Here is a 20,053-nt window from a genome sequence, read left to right on the forward strand (position 1 = left end):
TCACTAGACTAGTGGAATTTGCAAATTCACAATACAATCCATGATAGGAATTGAAAGGCATACACTCAACATTCAACTGTGTGAATCTGAACTCAACCCACTGAATAATTCTATCTCAAATCTGAGTAGAAAATTTTTTTTTTCACTGGGTCAGAGCACAATGACAGCCCAAAACCAGACTCATGAAATCTACAATAGAAGAAATGAAGAAGGATTTGATAGTATTTTATGCAGAAATTTTTGAATTAGAAGGCAGTGAAAGAGTTCACAGCGACAACAAAGGCTCTTGTTACCAAAAAGCACAGACGGCGAAAGCTCTACTTACTAGAATAGAGGTGACAAGAAACACTCTCCTTACAAAAATAGCAATGACAATGAAGGATCTCTTTCAGCGTATACAGGGGATTTTTTAGAGAGTGAGAGAGGGAAAAGCTTGAGGTATCGACAAGATTAAGAGAGTGAGAGGGGGAAGAGCTTGACCTAATATCAGGGTTATAGTTTTGAGGGGCAACAACGTCTTTTTTATTTTTAAATTAATTTCAGTTTGCTCATTTCGTCCTGCAGTGACATTTTATATTGTTTTGGGGACCTTCAAAATTAATTAGCTACAATGGTCCTTAATTAAAATTTTCTTTTTCGAATAAGTGCCGCGGCCGCACGTTTCGCAGATTGGGAATTAATTTTACCTCAACGTATGAGATAAATCTGACCACTAAGATCAGCGCAATTCTTGCACACCGCACAAAGCACATTTGAGGTTATCCGTAGGTGCATCAATTTTTTTAGTCTAAAATAAAAAAAGTTTTTCAAAAAAATTTTTAAATGTGTTTTTATTACATGTTTTAAGAACAAAAAATGAAAAATTATTCTGAAAAATCAAAAACTGAAATATATTTTTTTTTACCAGAAATTGAAATATATTTTTTGATGTTTTGTTATCTTTTTTGTTTTATTCTCCAATTTTTTTTTTGCCAGATATTCAAAAAACTTAAACAATGCGTGGAGAAACATTACATATTTTTAGTGACACTTATGTAAATATAAAAAAATAATTTTTCACTTTCCATTTCATTCTTTTATATATGTTTTTTAAAATACTTATTCGAACAAAGTTTTCAAATATTTATTTTCAAAATTTAATCTAAAAAATTAATTTACGGAATTGTATGCGGAACATGAAAACAGAAAACAGAATTAAAAAATCCGAAATGTCCATAAATGCTCCAGATTTTTACCTATTTTCCTTTGAATTTAAAATTTCCAAAATATACCCTAAAAAATTGATCATACTTTCTTTTGGACAAAAAAATTGATCATTCTTTTGTTGCTAAAGCACTTAATTAAATTAGGTCCAAAATAATTATGTAACTTAGAATCAATCTAAGTCATTACTTTTTAGGAGCAAGTTATGGATTTTCTTTATATATGAATTTAAAATAAAATGGATCTAAACTAGAATGCAAGACACTAATATCTAAATGTAATGAAACTAAACTAGAGCACACTATTGGAACTTTGGGGTCTTTATATATAGGAAGAAAAATTAAAATGCTAAATAAAAGAAATGGAGGGCTAGCTAAGCAAATTAAACCACTAAAAAATTAACAAGGATTTGATCTACTTAGCTTGAAAGGAGATAACTTATAATTCACATTAAGTTAATTTTTCTAACCTAATTCAACTGACTAAACGAAAAGGGAAATAATAAGTAGTGAAAATAATGAACTTAATTACCTAATTGAAGTCTGGAAACTCTCAAGCGGTATGGCTAACCCCCATTCCACTAGAAAACTTATGATAGAATAAATGCTAAACTATGAATTAGGATCATTGTACCCATTAAAAATCAACAATAATTAATTCAAAGTAATTCTAGAAATTATTATTCAAATCAATTCTAGAAATTATGGTCAAAATTAGCTAATTAAACCCAAATTTGTAACTCAATTATAAAATTAATTAAAAATATAAGGGCTTTTTAAACATAAATTTCATCAAACATTAAGCACAAATCTAAACATCATTCAAATCCAAAAATAAAAATGTTTGCAATCTGGAACTAGATTGTCTTGAAGCATTACAACTCAGCTATTTGATGTATGGAAAATCATCCCCTTATGATCTTGAAATGTAAGTCCAGAACTCCAAATTCCTCCATACTTATCCCAAATTCCCTCCCACTGCTAATTCAAGCTACAATCACTACGAAAAGAAAAAGAGACTCTTAGTGATGACTTTTAACTGCGACTCAAAATGTTGCCGCTTGACATTTAGTGTCAGGCAACCCTTAATGTCATCACTGAAAGTGACTTTTTAGAGTCGCTATTGAAGGTCAATTTTTGAAAATGACACTTTCAGCAACAACACCTAATGTCGCCACTAAAAGTCACTTTAAATGGTGTAACATCTCAAAATTTTGAACTTTAAAGTACAAAAAGGAGTCTAAGACACAAAGGCTATTAGATGCCCTTTAGTAAGGGTCCTAGAGGTTTCCTAGAGGAACAGAAGACTTCCTAGGGATTAAATCGCAAAGCAAAAATTTTCTAGGATTGAGAAAAGAGGAAGATAGAGACTCCCGTGAAGTCTCAGGTGGTTGAATATGAGGAATTGAGGAGATTAAGGGCTAAAGGTTGTGCTAGGAACATCAGTGAGATGATTCTTGAGGTTAAACCCGAGAAGGGACCTATTGTAAATTCAAAAAGTTTCAAGCTGGAAAGGGAAGTGATGGAAAGTATGCCCAAAAATTTATAAAAATGGAAAATCAAGTTCAGAGGCCCATATGAAGCTAAAAATGACAAAAATATTCCTGGAAGGAATTTGTGGAATTCTTAGGGTTTTGGCTAATAATGAATATTAGTGAAAATTGAATTATTTAAAATACAAGGAGGCCTCAGATATTTGGAAAAAATGGAAAATAATATTTGGGAAATTATCATAGATTTTAAAAATAATTGCATCCCCAGAAAGCAAAGAGGTTGGCTTTAATAGAATTAAAAGCCTATTTACACACTATGTAGGGGAAGTCAAAATAAACTGTCTAAATCACGTAAGTATGTACACTTGCATCCATCTTGTATGCATAAATGGTAATGTTTGCTACTGAAATTCTTCTAAATCTTATTGAGTGATGGCCCGAGAAAATTCACAGATGATTTTACTCTGGTAGCGTAATTAGTTTTTGTATATGGTCTTAAGGTCACCTCCTTGCCTTTTCCCTTTGATGTTGCATTGATACCCAGAGACGTATTCTCATAGTTATGAGCTAATAGAAAGAATCCAGTCAAGTTTATTCTGAAATAAATAATATCAAATGATTTTAATCAAAGATAGAGGAAAAGGAATTTCTCCCTTCATGGCAAGCATATATAATGCTATGTGGACCTATTTGAGATGAGAAAAAGGTGCCAGAACATGTCCCAATGGTTCTAGACAAGTCAGGACCTAGAAAAGTACCTGATACAATACAGAACGGCAAGATAGGTGGAGGAATACCTAGAGGCTGCATTTTGTACAAATTTTCTATTAATTTCCTCTATATTTTAATGTCAAAATGATAAGGGGACATGCAAGGGATTATGTTTATGGTTGGATAGGAGGTAAAGGTATTACATGTAAGGTTAGATGGAAGATGAGATAAAAGGAGAGACACATGGCATACTTGATGTAAGCATGATGATATAAGGCACGATGATGTCATTTGACATTTGTCAATTTTGATTACACTTGGCAAGATAATAAGGAAGGAATCAAAAATCACCAAGATCATGCTACACATACATAAGATCAAGGGCTAGGATTTAAGCAAAATTTCTATAAATACCTCCCCTCCCCATTTAGGCCAAGTTTTGGCCAACATAGAGAAAGGAGAGGGAGAAACCAAATTGAAGAGGAAGAAGGAGAAGAGGAAGATCAACGGAAACCAAGCAAGATCAAGCTCCAAAACAAAGTATGTTCATGGTTTTTGGTATAGTTTTATTACCCTTATTGTTGTTAAGCTTGGTTATAGGTTTTGTTGGATTTTGAAAGCTTGAAACCTAGGGTATAGTGCTGCACAAAATTAATTGAATAAGAAAAAGATGAAATTGAAGTTAGAATCATGTTTAAAGCCTTGAAAGGAACAAGAATTAAGTGGTTTTATGATGAGTTTGCAAGAAATCCAACTTTCCCTAACTTGGATGAATTTTGGCTAGACTTAGGGTTTAAGTTACATCTATATTTTGATGATTCTGATGCTTTCAATGAGTTTATAATGAAAATTATGTGGAGTAAAGGTGAGAAAGCAAGTTTGGAAGCAATAGAATTGAAAATGAAATTTTTGCCCTAAAAACCTATAGTGTTCGGCCAAGTTGAGTTGAAAGGGAAGAAGTTGGAGTTTGTTTATTTTGAGCTTGGAAATGGATTGTACATGTAAAATTGTGTGGAAATAGTATATGAAATTAAATTTAGAAAGATTAGAAACCAAGCTCAAAAGTTAGAAGTTAGTATGAAGTTAAAAAGGATTAAGTATGAATGTGTTGATTAGAATTGTGATTGAGAATGCCTTCTTGAATGCTTGATAGGCACTAGGTATTGGCAAGAGCAAAGCTCCAAGAGGAAGAAAAGGAGGCAAGAGTTAAGGCTTCAAAGAGGTAGCAAGAACCTACAACTTAATATTAACTTGCTTTGTGTGTTGTTTGTTATTTGTCTTATGCCATAAGGTGGTTGAGCTAGATGTGTTATGATGTGTGAAACTCTTTGCATTTGATGCCTTGGCAATATTCATAGTTGAGTTGTGAAATAGAATGGTATGATGGCATGCTCCCTTTCCAACGCATGGTAATGAAATAATATGCATGAGAAGTGCATAATGAATATAATGATGCATAAGATGTGCATTGATATATAACATGGCATGCATTGCATTGTTGACATTTTGTTATGGTTTATTGCTACTAAGATGTCCTCCAAAATTTCACCCCTTCCATGTTTAAATTATACCATCTAGGGACTGAAAATTCAAGTGGCAAAGAAAAGAAATGAAGTTGGCATAAAGACTCCTTTGATTAATGACGAATTATGTTCTTGAGACTTGTTTTATATAATTTGTAAAAGTTATGTATGAAAGAACTAATGACTATGTAGTGATGCAAGACATAGCTAAGTTGTATTTAGTGTCATTATATTTGAGTTATAATTATATGATTTGAGAAAAGCAAGAGTTCTCAAGAAATGGCATAATAAGGGATAAAAATGACTTAACAAGGGTCTAACTTGATCACCACATGAATATAAGCAAATGGTGGAATTTAATCATGAAATTTGGCATGCTGTTAGATCTCATTTTAAGCTTTAAACTGAGTAGTAATTCATTAAAATTAGACTTTTGTACAAAAAGTCATGTTTATCCAAATTAAGCATAAATTCTGAAAAATTAGAAAATGACTAAATGACCAATACTATTTTGGCTTAAAACTGGACTTGAATGGTGAGGTAATGAGACCAATGAGTATTTTTTCCACATAGACAATTAATAGAGCTTCAAGCAAAACTTAGAGCCATGGTGTTTTGATTTTTTGACAATTAGTTATTATTTTCAAAGTTGGCTAAAATTTTAAGAGTTACCGTGAATAGTAACTTGAGAACACAATTTTTGAAAACTTGATTGTTTTAATCTTATGGCCAACAAATGTGATTCCAAATGCCTTCACTTGATGCGCTATTAGGTATAAAAGTAAGATGTTATAAGTGGCAATACTAAATGTCAATACTAAAAGCCCTTTTTTGACTCATCATATTGCCACTAAGAAGCACTTTTAGAATGGCAAGATAGTGACACATGGCATAGGCAAGGTGGCAAGTGATGTGATGACACTTGGAGGTGACATAGTGGGAGTCAGCAGTCAATGATGATGTAGCGACTGTACTATTTTTCTTCAATAACACTTAACTTTGTGCCGCCATTGAAAGGGTCTTTTAGTAGTGACTTCTTTGTTGCCATTGAAAATGACTTTTACCAGTGACTTGTTTGTCACCACTAAAGGGTATTTCAACTGCGCCTCACTTTAACCCTACTGAAAAGTGTAACATCCTCATTTTTAGGCCTAAAAGTATAAGAAATAGCCTGAATGAGTAGGCTACCAAAACCTTTTGGTAGGAGTTCGAAGAGTTCCCTAGAAAGACAAAAGGATTCTTAGGTATTGAATCGCGAAGTAAGAATTTTTTTATAATCAAGGAATGAGAAAGATAGAGATTCTAATGAAGTCTTTAGAGTCTAGTATGAATATAGACTAAAAGTTATGATAGGGATCTTGATGAGATGGTTTATAGGGCTAAACACTAGCAGGGACTTGATTGTAATTTTGAAAAGTTTTTGGTCGAAAAGGGTAATGAAGGAAAGTATGCCCAAAAATTTTAGAAAATGGGAAATGAGGTATGAAGGCCCATTTGAGGTTAAAAATGACAAAGATACTCCTAGAATGAATTTTAAAGAAATTTTAGTAAATCAGTTAATTTTGAAAATTTTGGCTGATTGAGGAAAAATTTGTCAAAATTGATTATCTAAAATATGAGGAGACCTCGAATAATTAGACAAAAATGGGGATTAATTATTTGAGGAGTTATATAAAATTATAAAATTATCTCTAACACTTGAAAGAAAAAAGGTTAGCTTTAGAATAATTTAAAGCCAAATCTTATAAAAAGGGTATTCGAGAAAAGTCAAAATAGACTACTTATATGCCAAAGTTTGATTTGAAAAAAATTAGAGAAATTCCCTCTGATAAAAAAAATTTAGTGGAACCTAGAGATAGATTTTTAGAATCATGGACCGTTAGAAAGAATTTGATCAAATTAAATCCAAAATAAATCTTATTAAATGCTTAATAGGGGATAAAGGGAAAAAAATATTTATTTTCTCTTGTACATGCATATATAACACTATGTGAAGTTATTTGTGATGAAAAAAGAGTGTTAGAAAATGTCCCAAGTTTATCATTAGGACATGAAAAGGTACTTGATACATTGTAAGATTATAAGATAGGAGGAGGAATAGTCAAGGGTGAAAAGGAGCACGAATTTCTCCCTATTTTAATGCTAATTTGATAAAGGGACATTAATTTAATTTTAACTTAAAGTAAATAGTAACTAAAGCCTTATAAATAGTCCTTTCTCCCTCCTATTTGTGGGTTTGGATGGCTAAGAGAGGAAGAGCAAGGGGAGCACGAAATTCTAAAGCCAAGAAGGAGAAGGGGAAGAGCTTCAAGTTCTATGCAAGACCAAGCTTCAAGACAAGGTAAGATCATGATTTTTAATATAGTTTATGATGCTCTTTGTCTTGTAAAGCTTAGGTATGATTTTTAATGAGACTTTAAAGCATGAAAACCTAAGATGATATGCTGTCCAATTGTGTTTAAACCATTGAAAGGATTAATTGATGTTAGATTAGTGACTAAGAGAAAGAAAAGAGTAAGAATTAAGTGGTTTTGTAATGAAATTGGAAAGAATCCAACTTTCTCTAACTTCATGAGGACTTTGGCTAGACTTACGGATGATTTTAGGATTGGAATTTGATGATTTCGATGCTTTCAATGTGTTTGGAATGAAAAGTTGTGTAGGATACAAGTGAGAAAGCAAGTTTACAAGCATCAGAATTGAAAATAGAATTTTGAACCCTAAACCCTATACAGTCGGACTTATTGAGTTGAAGGGAAAGGAGTTAGATTTTTTTTAATTTGAGTTTAAAAATAGATTCTTCATTCAAAATTATAGAGAAATAGCATGTGAAATTTAAGTTTTAAAAGGTTGAAATTAAAGCTCAAAAATTAAGGTTAAAGGGTTAAAGTGTATTTGAGGGAGTTATGTATGAATGTTACTTGTCATCATGGCTCTAGTGAATCAATGACAATAATGTGTTTAGGTATTTCGAGTCATGAGACATTAAGAAAGAGAAATGAAAAGATTGATCAAGCAACATTGATGGTTGGAATAAAAAAAGAGCAAGAAGAAAAGTATAGAGTTACAAAGTAGCGAACTTACCCTTATTGTGTACTTGATATATATACTTGAATGTTGACCTTTCTTGGTGATGATTTAGAATATGAAAGATTGAATGTTACTCTGTTTCTTGTATGTTCCATGGCCATGTGTGAATAAAACATTGAGCATGAAAGTATGTCATTTTTATAAGCACGACCATAATAGCATTTATCTTGCATGCATATTGGGTAATGTTTGCTACTAAAATTTTCCTGAATCACACCCTTCTTTAGCCAACCATAATAGGTATGATGTGTAAAGGAAAAGGAATGCACAAAGAAAACAAAGAAAGAAGAGAAGAAAATGATAATTGTGCTTACGTATTTAATGTATTTTTTTTTTATGTTAATGTATATATAAACAGGCCAATGACGTTATGTAATGTTAAGTGATGATAATGGCAAGGAAGATTGAATGTGGTGATACATGAGTATGATTTGTGTAATGTCAGAATAATTATATATATGCAAGAAATGAATATGAATTTTTAAATTTGAGTCAAGGGGGATAAATCGCTCATAAGGAGTAGGCAAGTTGAGACACAGTAAAAGTAAAGTAAATAAATAAATCTGCCCATAAAATTTAATGAGTAACTAGTACACATCCTGAGCTTAAAATGGATGTGTGTGCTAAGAGCTATGATTGCCCAAAGTTAGAGCAAAAACTCTAAAAAATACTATTTGACCAAATGAACAGTAAAATTTGGCAAATTAACTGTATGAATTAAAAAGGTTTAAGTCCAGATTTATATTTTTTTCCTATAAAGAATTAAAAGAACTTTAAATGGGGACTTAGATCATCTCAATATGATTTTTCTATAATTACTTACGAATTTTCTAAGTTGAATCAAAAATATAAAATTTACCAGTAAATAGTAACTCAAGAATCAAATTTCAAATTTCCAATCTGCATGCTTATTTCACAATTCACTTGTATCATAACACTTCCAGATACATGCTAAAAAGGATAAATGGAAGAATGTTTCAAAAATTATCAGTGACAATTATTATAGCAACAACTTGGTGATGACTTTTTGTCACCATTAAAACCTTCCAGAGACGATTTTTTGACTTTCAGCAGCAACTTTTGTTGCAGTTGAAAATGAATTTCTTCTAATACATGAAAATCATCCTTCCAAACTCCCTTGAGCAAATCATAGACATGAAGAATAACACAAAGGAATAAAAGGCGGAGGTTAGATTATAATAATATGAAGATCCACATGCCCTGCTCAAAAAATCTTTGAGTAGGACATGCTCATCCCCCAAACTATAGCGTTTGGGTGATGAGACAAGAAGGACTTTTTTTTAAAAAAAAATTTTATTAATTTTTATTTTCTATTTATTCGAGTTAAGTTATATTAAGCATCTTAAAATATTTTTCATTATTATCTAGTATTTTTAGTACATCTAACATTGTAAAATATTTTTTCAATGACACTTAGTATCCTAAATTCATTTCTAACATTATAAAATATTTTGTTAGTAGCACTCGGCATTCTAAATTAATTCCTTTTTAGTGCATCTAGCATCTTGAAGCGTTTCTCAGTAACACTTAGTATCCTAAATTTATTAATTTTTAGTGCATCTAGCATCTTGAAGTATTTTTTAATAGCATCTATTATCCTAAATTTAATAACTTTTAGTGCATTTAGTATTCTCCAATATTTTTCTAATAGCATCTATTGTCCTAAATTTATTAATTTTTAGTGCATCCCAAGCCCTAAAATATTTTTTTAATAACACCCAATACCTTGAATTAATTAAATTTTATTGTATCCAGCATTTTGAAGTATTTTTTTTGTAATACTTAATATCCTAAATTAGTTAATTTTTAATACTTTCAGCAGCTTGAAGTATTTTTTTTTCAGTCGTACTAACAAAATTATCATAAAAATATATGAGTAGGGTGTGATAAAATATAAAAAAAAATTATCATTATCAATCGTCCATGTAAATCTTGATATATTTATATTTTAAAAAGAAAGCTGCATAACGCTTGTAGAGAGGGATAAAAAAATAAGGTTAAAATATACAAAATTCTCCTAAATTTTAAGTCAACTGCACATGATGTCGACTCTCCTATTGTTAAAATTATAATTAAAGTTATAATTTTATATTTTTTATTGTATATCATAACATTTAAAAAAATAATATTTGGTACTTAACATGTAATTTTAATATTTTTTATAATTAGAAAATACCTAAAAATTTAAAATATTTTTTGACCATGTCTTTTTTAAATAAAATAAAATAAAATACTTCAAACTAAATTTCAAACACACAAATATTATTAGGAGAATAAACCCCCTCGGTTGCTAATTAATATCAGTCAACTCCCAAAAGATTTTAACATTTTAATCCACCCCTAGGACCAAAATAAAATTAAAATTTAAGGATAAAAATATAATTATACCACTCCTTTAAATAAATATTAATTGTAGCCAGAGCTCTGGGTACCTGAGCGTTGGTGGCCGAACCTTCGACCTCCGATGGCTAGTCACCAAAGCTCTAGTAACCAGACAATTTTTTTTAGACAAGGTGGCCAAGGAAGAGTTTAAACCCATAACCTCTTAGCGTAGCAAAAAAAGGAAAAAATATAACCACCGAGCCAGCTAATCATCTTAGTCACATGATGCAAAGAAAAATATACGTAACAAAACAAATCCAAGTGTCAAAGTGTGAATAGGCAAGTGAAATTTGATGATTTACAAAAACATAAGGGAATTTATAAACCCAAATATAAGGATTCAAATGTGAATGAAGAAAGAAATTCAGTGATTTATAACAAAAATTTATCTGTTCACAACTCAAATTTCAAATTATAAGAAACATGAACACTTGTATTTGGGTTATAAATTCTCTTATATTTTTTGTAATTTTAATATTTCTTGTAAATCATCGTATGTGAGTTATGAACCAGTGAATTTTGCAAATTGTTAAATTTTATTTGTTCATTCACACCTAAACACTAGCATTTTAGGTTATGAATTTTCTTATATTTCTTCCAAATTGCCAAATTTGGGCTATAAATTGCTAAAATTTTGTTATAAATTGTCAAATTTCACTTGTTCATTTATTCTTAAACGCTTGTATTTAGGGTTGTGAACTCCCTTATATTTCTTCCAACTAGAATTTTTTGTTGTAAATCTTCAAATTTCACTTATGCATTCACATCTAAACACTTGCATTTAGGGTGGTGAATCCTCTTATGTTTTTTATGAATCACTGAATTTAGATTTTAAATCATTGAATTTTTATTGTAAGTTACCAAATTTCGCATATTCATTCACACTTGGACACTTGCATTTCGGGTTATAAATTTTCTTGTGTTTTTTTTTTTGCAAGTCTCCAAATTTTAGTTGTGAATTGCTGAATTTTACTTGTAAATAACTGAATTTTACTTATCCATTTATACTTTGATACTTGCATTTATTTCATTATATATATTTTTCTTTTCATTATATGACTAAGTGGATTAATTTGGCTCAATCATCACATTCCTTTTAGTGTGAGTAGAGGTTATAGGTTCCAACCCCTTTAGCCATCTTATTTATTTAAAAAAAAAAAAATCCTCTGACTACTAGCTCTCAAGTGGTCAGCATCAAAGGACAATTAATATTTTTTAAAAAAAATAAAAAGGAGGGGTATTATTATAGTTTTGCTCTTAGATTTGAGTTTTATTTTGGTTCAAGGGTGTGCACTTAAAGTTTGGAATCCTCTTAGGGTTGACTAATATTAATTAACTACTGATGGGATTTGGAAATTGTTCCAGTATTATTTTTGAAAAAATCCTTAAAAAATACTTCTAAAATTTCAAAATCTCATATCAAGAATGACTACAAAAATAAATATTTTGTCATTTGCTTTTCAAATATTGTCAATTGTTATTAAAATATAGTAAACAAGACTAATATGGCATTTTGAAATTCAAAAGTTATTTTTTGGGATTCTCCCGTTATTTTTCAAATGATATGGTATATAATAAAAAATATAAAAATTATGACACGTCAAAAATTATTAACTTAAATGACCGTAGGAGAGATGATAGTTAAAACATGAAATATGTTTTTAATTTAAACTTTTAAAGTAATGAAAGTGATGTAAGCTGACATAAAATTTAGGGACTTCTATATATTGTAGCTTAAAATTAATGAGTATAAAAATATTTGTCACCTATGAAATAATGAAATGAGAAAACACTTACAAAAAAACTCTTAATTTTTTGTATATTTGACGATTCAATTTTTAGCTATTAAAGAGATTGAACTTTTGTGCTTTCAGCAGAAATTTTTGACACCGAGAAAGACGAGGTTTCTCAACTAACTTCAATTACAAAACATGTGGGACAAAGGAATTTTGAAAAATCACTGCACTGCAGAGGCATGCGTTAAAATTCTTTTGTTGGGAAAAAACTGGAATCGACGAATGATAAGATTCAATGGCTGACTAAATAGGACTGGTTTAGTTAACTAAACCTTGTTGAGAAGACTGGAATCGATGAATGAGAAGATTCAATGGCTGACTAAATAGAGGAGAAAAACTGGTTTAGCTATTTTGAAGTCTTTGGCGTGGTGATCAAGGCCTTACGACTATTCCAAATTTTTGCAGGCTTTCTTCTTCACCACTGCAGCAGCAGTTCAAGAAAAACTAAAAAGTTTAGAATGCTATGCATATTTAAGATGTAGTGATATTGCTAACTTTTCTTGCAGAGTAGGATGACCGAAGTAGAAGAGGCTGCTGGTTATGCTTCATACCATTTCGAAGCTTATCTTCTTCCTCACTTCCGATTATCATCATGTTCCTCATGGGATTCAGTAGAGATATTTGCTCGTCAATTTCTTTTCTTATATATTTGTTATCTTTTATTCTTCTGGTCTGTTCCTTGGACACCATCTTGCCGCCTGTGTTGATCCATGAACCTGAAACACTGAGCTCAAATAATGGCATCTTCAAACTGGGATTCTTCAGTCCGAAGAATTCAACAAATCGCTATATGGGAATTTGGTTTATGTCTAAATCCAATCTCATTGTTTTGAATGGGCAAAAACAAATTGTTTGGTCAACAAATGGCTCACATATTGCAGCAAATTCTAGTGCTCAACTCTTGGATTCTAGAAACCTTGTCCTTATAGATAAAAAGTAGAATGACAAAAAAGATGCTGGAAATTACTAAATCCCAAATCAGATTTAGTAACAACATTTTATTTGTTATTGACAACACTGAATTTACAAATGACAACAAAATTTTGTTGATATTTTGTATTCGATATTTACAAATTTTCAGCTTATTTTGCTGTCATTTTCACTGGATAAAACTAGAGGAGTATCCATGTGGCAGAGTTTCCAACATCCTTTTAATACACTATTACAAGACATGAAAGTCAGTACTAATAAAAGAACAGCTGAGAAAGTGCAACTTATATCATGGAGAAGTCCATCTGATCCATCTTATGGAGAATTTTCTTGCTGTCTTGAAACGCGTAATGTAACTGAAGTATTTGTGTGGAAAGAAAATCGTCCTTCCTTTTGGACTGGTCCCTGGGATGGCATTGGGTATGTTTCGATTGTCATTCCAAACGCTAAAAGCACATAGGAAAGGCTGTAACGGAGGTTGGTGGCTTATTTGAGGCAAACTGATTGTTTGGACGAGTTGCTTTTGAAACTGACTTGTAACAAAAAGCAACTTATTTTCGGATGCCCCCAGCTCCAGCTTTTCCACCGTTCAGAATGCATTTTACCGTTACTAGGGCAATTAATGGGTATTATTTCTCTCACCTATCATTTTCACCCAACCCGAAGCCTCAGAACACTCGACCCTCAACACTCGACCGAGCTCTCTTCCTCTGCATTCGGCCTTGGAGATCACTCTCGGCACTCTCACGCCTTCTCCCGTGGGTCTCCGTCTGTCTCCGTCTGTCGCTCTCTGGCGTCCCCGTCTGTCGCTCTCTCCGGCGTCTCCATCCATGGATCTCGGTGGCTGTTCTCCCTCCAAGGCCGAAGCGACAGATCTGTGTCATCCTTCCTTACCATCACCGACGTGTGCGCACAAGGAATCGCGGTTGTCTTCCTCCGCCGATCAAGGTACCATGGTTGCCTTTCTGTTATTTTTCCTGAACCTTAGAACCACCCCAAAATTCAATATTAATTTAAACCCGGCCTCTGTTTTTGGACTTTTGGTTGTAATTACCAGTTGAAATTTATATACATAATCGACAACATTCATCAGACGTCAAATGTTCTTGTCGAAGCGGGTGTTTTTTTTTTCCCTTTCTCCTCCGATCAAGGTACGAAGGCCGAAGTGGGTGTTTTTTTTTTTCCCCTTTCTCCTCTGGTTGTAGCTGCTGTTGTGTGTGCAAAGAATCATGTCCTGTGTTTTTTTTCCCCTTCTCCTGCGCACGTTTAGTTTGACCGAAGTGAACCAGTGCCGGTGTGCCCCTGTCGAAGTGAACCAGTTTCTGATCTGTGGATATAATATTTAGCTAGGATATGTGCAATTTTTGATCTCCAGTGCAAACATATGCTTCGGTCAAAATAGATATGTGGATATATTTAGCTAGGATATGTGCAATTTCTGATCTCCAGTGCATACATATGCTTCGGTCAAAATAGATATGTAGATATATTTAGCTAGGATATGTGCAATTTCTGATCTCCAGTGCAAACATATGCTTCGGTCAAAATAGATATGTGGATATATTTAGCTAGGATATGTCCAATTTCTGATCTCCAGTGCAAACATATGCTTCGGTCAAAATAGATATGTGGATATATTTAGGTAAAATTAATTAGAGACGGAATGAATTTTAATTTATGTTCATGTTTGTCCATTATATATATTTAATTAATTATCTAAAATGTGTTTTTAAATTTTTTTATCTTATAATCTCACAAATAAACTATTTTTATTTTATCATAATAATTTTAGATATTTTTTAACAATTATCACATTAAAAATATCAAATACTACTATTTAATAAAATATATGTCCTTTTTAGTCATTTTACAACTGAACTAACTTTTTTATTCATCCAAACAACTTTTAACTTTTCCAACTGACTTTTTAAAAGCACCTATCCAAACATACCATAACTGACTTTTACTCTAACTTCAGTTACAAAAGTCAGTTGGACTAGAAGTCAGTTTTGCCCAACGCCAATCCAAACATACCCATTGACTTACTTGGGATACCTGGGATAGTTTCATCTAACTCCCAAAATGGGTTCCAGGTGAAAGGAGAGGAAGGGAGTTTTGAACTATCTTTTTATGTAGACGAGTCCTTCTGGACTTTTACATTAGATTCTCGAGGCAAAGTAGAACAGCGTTGGAATTTCCAGACAAATATATGGGAACTTCAGCGAATAATTGGTTCTTCAGAGTGTGATGTTTATGGCAAATGTGGCCCATTTGGGAATTGCAATTCGCAGAACTCCCCAATTTGTAGCTGCTTGAGAGGGTTTGAACCAAGGAACAAAGAAGAATGGGGAAAGCAGAACTGGACCAGTGGGTGTGTGAGAAGAGAAGCACGTCAGTGTGAAAGAGACAAAAATGATTCTCAAGCTAGCAAAATAGATGGGTTTTGGATGCTGAAGACAGTGAAATTACCAGATGATACACAAGTGTTACCTTCTTACCTTGAGGATATTGTAGATTGTCAAACTTCATGCATACCTGAATAATTGCTCTTGTATAGCTTATGCCCGTGAAAGAAGCCTTGGCCGTATGATCTGGAACGCAGATTTACTTGATATACAGAGCTTTCCAGATGGAGGAGTTGATGTTTAGATACGTTTAGCCAACTCAGAGTTAGATAAACAATTTAATTATAGAAAGCTTTTTAGAAGACCCAAGAACGTACTTGTTTTCTTTCCAACATGTCTTCAATAATCAACTAGGATTTTTGTTCCGCTTTAAATTTCGTTTAAGCATTATATATCTTGTTGTATTATATCCGTGGGAACCATGTTATTTCTTCTTCACTTATTTTCAATTCATGACGTTCTTAATTTCTTCAAATGAATTATAAAATCTGAGGGCAGTTTTCATTCAAGAAGTCTTGAAGTTATTGTCGGAAAATGAAGGCTCTCAGAATATTCTTTTCTTTGGTACAGGCATTCGCAGTAGTAAAATGACAGACCTATATCAGTTTTGATAGGAACAGGTCTCATTATTGTGTCTGAATATTTCTCATGGAAAAAAATTCTTAAAGCAAAAAGGTGATTTTCAATTTTCAATTTCACTGTAAGAGTTCATTCATGGGATTAGTGATTGATAAACCATATTTTCAATATGCTTAAAATGTGCATTTTGGGCTATTTTAGGGAGCTAATTAGATAATATTTGCATTATTGTTTAAATAATATCATGAATGCACATGGGTTGAGAATTTAATCTAACATGATACTTTATTAGTGTTTTGAATGAATTTCTAGTTTGGGAATTACATTTGAATTAACTACAGGCGCAAAATGGGAAAGAGAGCACATTCTGGATCTGCAGAATTGCTAGACGGTTTTGGGCCAGGAACAGTGACAGAGCTCAAGCCCAACCCAAAGGGAAGGACTTGCTGATTAGTGAAGCGTAGAGTTTCAAGGGAGGAAAAAGCGAGGGGATTCTGTTATGGATCGTCGGAGGGAGAAGTGGTTTTAACAGATCAGATACGAAGGAAGAAGTGGGACGCTGATTTTAGGCAAGCGGGGAACTGATTTGCTCTCCATTTAGATCTGAGATTCGATTCTCCATTTTCCTTTCGATTTCTCCTCATCTATGGCTGTCGCATCCATGAGACGAAGCCTTTTCCAAATCCAGATCATACGTAGCTGAACTTTTTGGTTCTCTTTAGAGATGTGAATGCACCGGAGCCTTGGATCTTTGAGGACGGGGAGTTTCTCCTTCTCATATAGACTTGAGCTGAGTTCTTCTATTTTGTTGGATGAGTTGTAAGACTAAATGCTAGAATTCAAAATTGTGATGATTGATACTATCTGAGTCGTTGAGATTGATAGGAATAATGATTGATGAATCATTCGTAGGCTCCAGTTGATGTTTACTTCCTCTGTATAAACTGATTTGCATCTGAACATTTTTCGAGTTGCTTTATTGTTCTTGAATGAATTCAGTTAGTTTCGAAATGAACCGAGTCGGTCATTGGTGCAGGAATTGATTTGCTGATTATTATTCCTAGGCCGAATTATCTGTTACTTGCTGTGATTCCTTCGAGTTGAGTGTTCACAGTTAGCAAGCTTGCGAGTTGTGAGTCAATCTTTTATTCCGTTTTCAACTCCTGCTATCAATTAGGCGAGGAAGGTACAGATTATCTCTAAGGGAACATTCTCACCATTGTTTTTGCTCAAGTGTTATCGTAGTGTTTGATCTCTTCTTCAATTGACAACTGTTTTTCTGAATATATAACTGAAGTTCCAACACCTTTCTTTTAGTTCAGTTAAAGTCAGAAATTTGCAGAAACAATCCTTTTCTTTTGACATTCTTTACAATTTTTAAATTGTTAACTTGTGGTTCATTGGACCTGTTAGGGAATTTAGCATTAGAAAGGCTCCTTGAGACATGACCTAGGCTAGTTCCTACATTGCTGCATTTTAGCTTAGAATTTTGATGGGCATTACGACATGCTTTTTCAGTGATTTTGTTTTAATCGTTTATATAGGTTACAAAATCATAACTTTGTCATCTTAGATAACTCTCAATCGAATAGTTGACTTTCATCACTTTGATACAGAATATATGAGAATTTCATATAGCTAACTTATTACATATCAATGAACAGTATTAGAATAGCAATAAATGTTTTTCAAGGAAATAAAATGGGAAAATCTGCACACAAAAAAAAAACATAAGGGTAATGCAAATGCAGACTCAAGACCAAATAAGGGTTATGTCGCTGAAGCAAGTCCATATTTTAGAGCTATTATTATTTGATTTGAAAGAGTTGGCAATTTGATTTGAAAGAGTTGGCAACTACAACCAACAACTTTAACATAGCAAATAAACTTGGGCAGGGTGGCTTTGGTCGAGTTTACAGGGTGACTTCCATTTTTTTTTTTTTAAAAAAAAAACTTCATCATCTTCCATTTCATGAGAAACTAATGTATTTTATCATCTTATTTTAGGGAAAATTGAAAGATTGACATGAAATAGCAATTAAGAGACTGTCTAGGTCATTTGGATAGGGCATGGAAGAATTTATAAATGAAGTGGAATTGATTTCCAAGCTTCAACACTAAAACCTTGTTAGACTTTTTGGTTGTTGCACTGAAGAAGAACGATCAAGAATAAGTATCTGCTTCCATGGATTGATGATCTGTTAGAGCAGCTAGCTGGCGCAACCATATTTTCCAAGATCGATATAAGATCTGGATATAACCTGCTTAGAATTAAGGTAGACGATCAAAGATCGCTTTTAGGACCTGATACGAACATTATGAATTTTTAGTGATATCCTCTGGTTTGACTAATACACTTGCTATTTTCATAGACTAAATAAATCAGATTTTTTGATTATATCTAGACTATTTTGTTGTATTCTTTATTGACAATATCATGGTTTACTCCAAAACTTCTGAGGAACATAAGCAGCATCTGAGAATTATTCTAAGTACCCAGAAAGAGAAGCATTAATGTTTGTTAAACTCAGTAAATGTGAGTTTTGCTTAAATCAAGTAAAATTTTTAGGCCATGTAATCTCACGAGATGGAGTAGCCATCAATCCTAGTAAAATAGAAGCTATATATTGCAATGGGAATAGCCTAAGACAGTTACGAAAATTAAAGATTTTCTAAGATTAGCAGGTTATCACCGGAGGTTTGTTTGAGACTTTTTCTAGATTGCCCAACCACTAACCAGACTTACTAGATAGAATCAACCTTTTATGTGGGATGAGAAACATGAAGCTAGCTTCTAGGAAGTAAAAAGGAGGTTGACTTCAACTCCTATGCTGATTATCCCAGATCCTACACAGACTTACATCCTATACACTGTTGCTAGCAAGCAGGGATTGAGATGTGTACTAATGCAGCAAGGTTGAGTGGTCACCTATGCCTTATGACAGCTCAAGTCACATGAAAAAATTATCCCACACATGATTTGAAATTGGCAACAATAGTATATGCCTTGAAGATATGAAGGCATTACTTATACGAGGTAACCATTGAACTATATTGTGATCATAAAAGTGTCAAATACCTCCAAGATCAGAAAGAATTGAATATGACACGAAGGAGATAGATGGACTTACTTAAGGATTATGATTATCAAATCAAGTATCATTCAGGTAAAGCCAATGGTGTGACTGATGTGCTAAGTAAAAATGTTGTGCAAGTGGCGTCACTAATGGTCAAGAAACATGAATTATTAGAAGATGTAAGAGATTAGGGTCCTATCTACTAAATGCAGTTAATAACCAAAGAAGTTGGAACACAGCAGGTAGATATTTTGATAAAATTACAGATCGAGAAAGCATAGAGACAAGACCCCAGCATATTGTATTTTACCTTCTATATTATTAATATTTTGTCCCCTTCTATGAAGGAAATAGAATAGCTACTTTCCACTTGAAGTTGACATCTTTCATATCAACCTATAATATGCACTTATTATTGACAACTAAATTAGTTATATTGACAACCTTTGATACATCTATCAACACCATTTTTCTTTTCACATGCCTATCATATTCATTCGTTTTCACCAGAAACAAAGGATCATATACTAAAAAACAAAGAATAAATTCATAACCCTACCCGCAAATCATGAGACCACACTTAAAATGATTAAGACCACATATGATTAAAATGGGTCACTCCACATGAGCTGAATCATCTCCTCAATACCCACACATCCACACCCAATTAACTTCCAAACCAAGATTAATCTTTCAAAGATTGTGGGGAAAAAAAAGATAAATGTTGTTAATGATAAGATCTACAAAGAAGATAAAGCAAAAAAAAAAATTGCCTGGAATAATAGAGATGGTTGCAAATTTTCTTTCCTCCTTTACCAAGCTTCTCTTCCTCATGTAGCAACAA

The sequence above is a fragment of the Neltuma alba genome, unplaced genomic scaffold (assembly GCF_004799145.2).
Source record: "Neltuma alba isolate B1F8T4 unplaced genomic scaffold, ASM479914v2 tig00010380_pilon, whole genome shotgun sequence".
Taxonomy (NCBI): domain Eukaryota; kingdom Viridiplantae; phylum Streptophyta; class Magnoliopsida; order Fabales; family Fabaceae; genus Neltuma; species Neltuma alba.